Genomic DNA, 6,000 nt, shown 5'->3' on the forward strand with positions numbered 1-6,000 from the left:
GCACGGGTTCCAGGGCACGCAAGCTTCAGTAGTTGTGGTGCACAGGCTTAGTAGTTGTGGCTCGTGGGCTCTAGATCCCAGGCTCAGTAGTTGTGGCACACGGGCTTAGTTACTTTGTAGCATGTGGGATCTTCCCGGACCAGGGCTCGAACCCACGTTCCCTGCATTGGCAGGTGGATTCTTAACCACTGTTCCACCAGGGAAGTCCCTATATTTGATTTTTTTTTTCTTTTTTTTTGCGGTGCGCAGGCCTCTCACTGTTGTGGCCTCTCCCGTTGCGGAGCACAGGCTCCGGATGCGCAGGCTCAGCGGCCATGGCTCACGGGCCCAGCCACTCCGCGGCATGTGGGATCTTCCCAGACCGGGGCACGAACCCGTGTCCCCTGCATCGGCAGGCAGACTCTCAACCACTGCGCCACCAGGGAAGCCCCCTATATTTGCTTTTAATTTATATTTGGCTTTGGTATTTATATTTGATTTTCAAATGTGTATGTAGACATATACACTTGAAAAAGCAAATGTGATCATCTTACCACATCAATACTTCAAACTCGACAATTTGAGTCCTTTCAATGGCTGCATTTTGGTTTCCACCCTGAAGGATGTCCAGGGCCCCTTTCTGTTGGAGTGGCCCATGTTTAATTTTGCCAAGTGGTGAACCATCTCTGTCTGTGTGTGCCTGGCCACCCCAAGAGCTCCTGGTTTGGGGTCTGGATAACCGAGTTCTTGTCCTGTTTCTGCCATTTACTAGCTGTGTTACCAGAGGCTAATCCCTTTTTCTCTCTGGGAGCCTGTTTCCCCATCCTTCAGGCTGGGTAACAGCTCTTGCCTTGCCCACTTTAAGGTGACATTGTGATGCTCCAACTGGCTGATGGCAGTGCCTGGTTAAATGCTGCCCCCCAAGCAGTCCTCTTTGGACTCCTCCCTTCTGCCTCTCCTCCCCATTTGCCTGCAGCCTGAAGGATTCTTCAACTTGTCTTAAATAGAGAAGGGGGCCAGAGGGCCGCACGAAGGGAAGGGACATGGTCCCCAGACAAGCGCTAGGGGCCCAGAGGCTCAAGGCTGGCTTTTGGGCCCTCTCCAGCTCACTCACGAGTCTTCTGACTGACATCGGCGGAGGAGGACTCTCCGGAGGCGGGAGCAAAAAAGAAATGCCTGGAGTGCAACGGCGTGTACCAGCGGAAAGCACTCGAGGGCTGAAAACGCTGCCTGGCTTCCACTTCCAAAGCGCATTTTAAAGGCTCTGCGGGAGCGAGCGGGTGCAGCGGCCAGGGCCTTCTTCCGCGGAGCCGCCGCCCTCTGGTGGCGGCATGCAAATATTACAGCTGCTGTATAGGCCCCGCCTCCCCGTGCAGAGGCTGAGTTGCCACTCACATCCTGAAAGTAAGGGGCCCTTAGGGAGCTCTCAACGAAAACTGAAACCTGGCAGAAAGGGAAGCCAGGCCTGGGTGAACCAGGACTGGAACCTGGGACTCCAGATGCCCCACCCAATAGATGCTTACAACAGCTTCTAGTAATCGTTAAAGCAAAAGGCACCAGACAATGACAGATTTTATGCAGGCTACTGCAGTAGAGAGGAGGTTCATTAACGAGAACCCTCTCAAAGAAAAGGAAGGGGCGTGAGGTTTTAGAGAGCAGGTGAACCAGGGAGTCATCAACCAGTCTCGTGGGAATAGCAAGAAAGGATGTAGGCGGGTTGTTTTCTTGGAATATGCGAGAGCAAGGTGGTCCTGTTTCCCCAGAACTTAAAGAGGTAGGGGAATTTTTTCGTTCATTCGTTCTCTTATTACAGGACCTTTGTATCATTTCAAGTCTTTCTTTATTTTTGGCTGCGTTGGGTCTTCGTTGCGGCGCGTGGGCTTCTCACTGCAGTGGCTTCTCTTGTTACAGAGCACGGGCTCTAGGCACGCGGGCTCAGTAGTTGTGGCTCGCGGAATGTAGAGCACAGGCTCGGTAGTTGTGGTGTACGGGCTTAGTTGCTCTGCAGCATGTGGTATCTTCCCGGACCAGGGCTCAAACCTGTGTCCCCTGCGTTGGCAGGCGGATTCTTTTTTTTTTTTTTTTTTAACATCTTTATTGGGGTATAATTGCTTTACAACGGTGTGTTAGTTTCTGCTTTATAACAAAGTGAATCAGTTATACATATACATATGTTCCCATATCTCTTCCCTCTTGCGTCTCCCTCCCTCCCACCCTCCCCATGGCAGGCGGATTCTTAACCGCTGCGCCACCAGGGAAGTCCCGGGAATTTCTTAATCATAGCTGCCTTTTGGGAGCACAGGGTTCAGATAAAGTTCAATGCTGTCATAATGGAGCAGGCTGCAGAATGGCCATTTAAGAGGTGAGGATAGTGAGGCCCAGGTCACACATCTGTGGGTTTCAGTGGTTGAGACAAGATTCCAACCTGCACATACGAAGACACCAAGGAGACCCCAACCCGAAGTTGAAAGTTCCCTCTAAGAGTAAAGTCGTAAGTCATTGTCCAAGGTAGCAGCCCAGACTGCAGCAGCAGAAATGGCCTGCTTGGTTGCGGCTTTCAGTTTGATGGAGCGTATCAGCGACGTGCTGGCATCACCCAGGAAAAGTGTTGGGATTGACCAACACTTCTGGTAAGGCAGGGTGGTGGCCCTGAAGATACTGTGAAGTCCCCTAGTCAAGGCTAGGGAAGGACCAGAAACGGGGCAGTTCTGGGATTCAGCTACCGTCTCTCTGTTAGCCAATCTGTCTGTCTGTCTCTCTCTCTCTCTCTCTCTGGCCCCCACTCTGTTTCTCTTCCTACCCAGGCTTCTTTCTCACCCACAATCTCTACTCCCCGGTAATTTCAACTGGCACCTGGCCACTTGCGGCCACCCCAGCCCCTGAGTCTACCCAACCTCCAGCCGTAGAGCCCACCACGGACTGCAGCTTCCTTTGGGTCTTTTAAGACCCCTCCCCTGAGCCAGCCTGTGTTTTCAAGCCAGGCCCCAAGTCACTGACTGCCCTGCCTGAGCCCTGCCAGGCCTCTGACAGGCAGCCCACCAGGGCGCCTCTGTTGCTTAGGGTTGGGTGGATGGGGTTACATGATCTGCTTCTTGCAGGGGCTTGGACAGGACAGCTGCCCTCAGAGGCGTCAGGAGTAGCTGCGTCCAGGTGGCCTGAGGCTACAGTTTGGGAAGCCAGGATGAAAGTGTCATCAACTTCAGGCACTTGAGCCCACTCATGGGTCCTGAGCTTCGCCTGCAGGAAGGTGCTGACTGAAGAAGGTGGTCTGAATGACCAGAGAGAAGAGGACTGCAGTGTGACAAGCCCAGGCTGTGGTCCCAGCAGCACCTCTGGCCACACCCAGTTGCCCAGCCTCTTTGACAACCTTCTTCCTTCTTGGCATGAGGATTGCCCTTCTTGGCTAGGATCGCCCTAGTCCAATGCCACTAGCCACAAAAATCACCGCTGGCACAGGGGCCTGCTCACCAAGAGGGTTCCAAGCGTCCATTTGTCAATCCACGTGCTTTTTCTCCAGGAAAAGGAGACACCAGCGATAATGACTTGAAACGATGATCCAATGAGCAGTTGAATTTCTCCTGGTAAATGAATCAGTTGGCTTCCTGATCTACAAATCAGCCTCTCTGAGTCAGCTGAAATGACCCTCTACTCAGTCTGACCAACTCGGAGACTGTGTCAGGCAGGGATCTTTCATTACAGGTGACAGGACCCCAATGTGGACAATCTAAAGGAAATGGGAACTAGATTAAGGTGACCTGGCACGTGGCATGGAACCCCATGCTGGGCGGACAGCTGGACTGCAGGGATGCGTAGGGCCACCGCTCAGACTTCGCACAGCCTCGCCCCACTCGCCTGACACACCCTCTGCACATCACTGCTTCCACCTGCCCCAGGCTGCTTCTTACACCATTAACCCTCAGGGAGGGGTGGTCTGACCCAAGTCCAAACATCCTGAAGAAAAATGGGCTCTGATTGGCATGTTCAGGTACCCGCCCCCAACAATCAACTGCGTCCACTTCCCACTGAACAAAATGGCTTTCTATAATTGGGGAAGGTGACGGGGGGGCACTGGAGGTAGGGGACAGCAGTGCTAGAATGAGTGCTTCCCTGGTGTGTCTTTGTTACCCCTCTGCTCTGGCCTTTCTTCTGCCATGAATGCCCTTACCATTCCCTCAATCCCTTTACCAGGCTGGCTCTGCCCTCCTTTGAGACTCAAGTTGGCTGTCACCTCCTCCTGGAAGCACCTACCCCTGCCCCACGGGCGCCCCTCATTTGTGCTCCCACAGCACCCTCCCTTCCTGCTTCCATTCCCGCCAGCTCATCCTAGCTCGTGAGTTACTTGAAGACTCGGCCATGTCTTATCCTCAGGGACTGGGACACAGAGGAGGTTCAGGAAATGTTTCCTGAATAAACTGATTCTGAGGGCTTGGATTCAGGAATGGGGGTGATTTTCCAGAAAGGCATCCCAGGATTTCCTTTCCAATTGTTTCTCACGTGATGCAGGGTATCACGTTCAATTTTTGAGTTTCAATTCCTGCTTCACCATATATTAGTTGGACAAGTTACCTAGCCTCCTAAGTTTCCTGACTCCCTCAGTTCCTCGTCTGTAGAATGGGACCCAATAGTACCTACTTCAAAGGACTGTTGTGAGGGTTAAATTAGGTACTGCTTAGCACAATTCCTGGGACAATCTACATACTCATTATTTTATTATTGCTTTTACTATCATCATATGCCTCCCTCACTCTCCAGCAGCGCGGAACCCTGTAGCCGTGCAGGGAACAGGATGCCCCTCTCTCCAGCCCCTCACGATCCATAAACAATCATTGCTCCATCAATAAAACAAAGGCTCAGACTGGAGCCTCACTGGACCTCTGTAACAAAGGTAGCATCATTCATATGTAAAATCTTTTGGAAAATATAGTAAAGAACAATATCAAGCAGTCTAATACATTATATTTTGGTATACCTTTTCCAGTCTATTTTCTTATGAATGTTAAATGCAGTTTTAATCATACTGCATATATATATTTGCTTTCTATTGTCCATAGTAGCATCATATCCAACAACAGAAAAACCAAACAACACAATCCAAAAATGGGCAGAAGACCTCACTAGATATTTCTCCAAAGAAGACATACAGATGGCCAAGAGGCACATGAAAAGATGCTCAGCATTGCTAATAATTAGAGAAATGCAAATCAAAACTACAATGAGGTATCACCTAACACTGGTCAGAATGGCCAGCATTAAAAGTCTACAAATAACAAATGCTGGAGAGGGTGTGGAGAAGGGGAACCCTCCTATACTGTTGGTGGGAATGTAAATTGGTGCAGCCACTATGGAAAACAGTATGGAGGTTCCTTAAAAAACTAAAAATAGAGCTACCATATGACCCAGCAATCCCACTCCTGGGCATATATCCAGAGAAAACCATGCTTTGAAAAGATACATGCACCCCTATGTTCATTGTAGCACTAATTACAATAGCCAAGACATGGAAACAACCTAAACGTCCATCAACAGGTGAATGGATAAAGAAGGTGTGGTATATATACACAATGGAATATTAGCCATCAAAAAGAATGAAATAATGCCATTTGCAGCAACATGGATGGACCTACAGATTATCAAACTAAGTGCAGTCAGAAAGAGAAAGACATAGTAGCATCGTATCATGCCTGCTACGTTGTTATAGACAATGCTGAATACACCATTTCCCAACTTCTCAAGAAAGATAACTTTTTTTAAGTTACAATCATGACTCTTATACAGAAACAAACTGAACACATTTAAAGATATTCTTTAACTCATTATTAACCAGGGACCCAGGAAGATGCTATAACCAATTCAAAGGCAAAAGTACGGAACAGGCACATTTACAGACACGTTTATAGGAATATTGAGATGAAGGTGTAAATGGAGTCAACACTGGCTTCTTGCACAGTGGGGAAGGAAGTCAACTGAACACCCACTGGACTGAATTTTTGCGGGTCCCTAAACATGTCTGCTGCTAGCTGG

Source organism: Stenella coeruleoalba (assembly GCF_951394435.1).
Source record: "Stenella coeruleoalba genome assembly, chromosome: 2".
Lineage (NCBI taxonomy): Eukaryota > Metazoa > Chordata > Mammalia > Artiodactyla > Delphinidae > Stenella > Stenella coeruleoalba.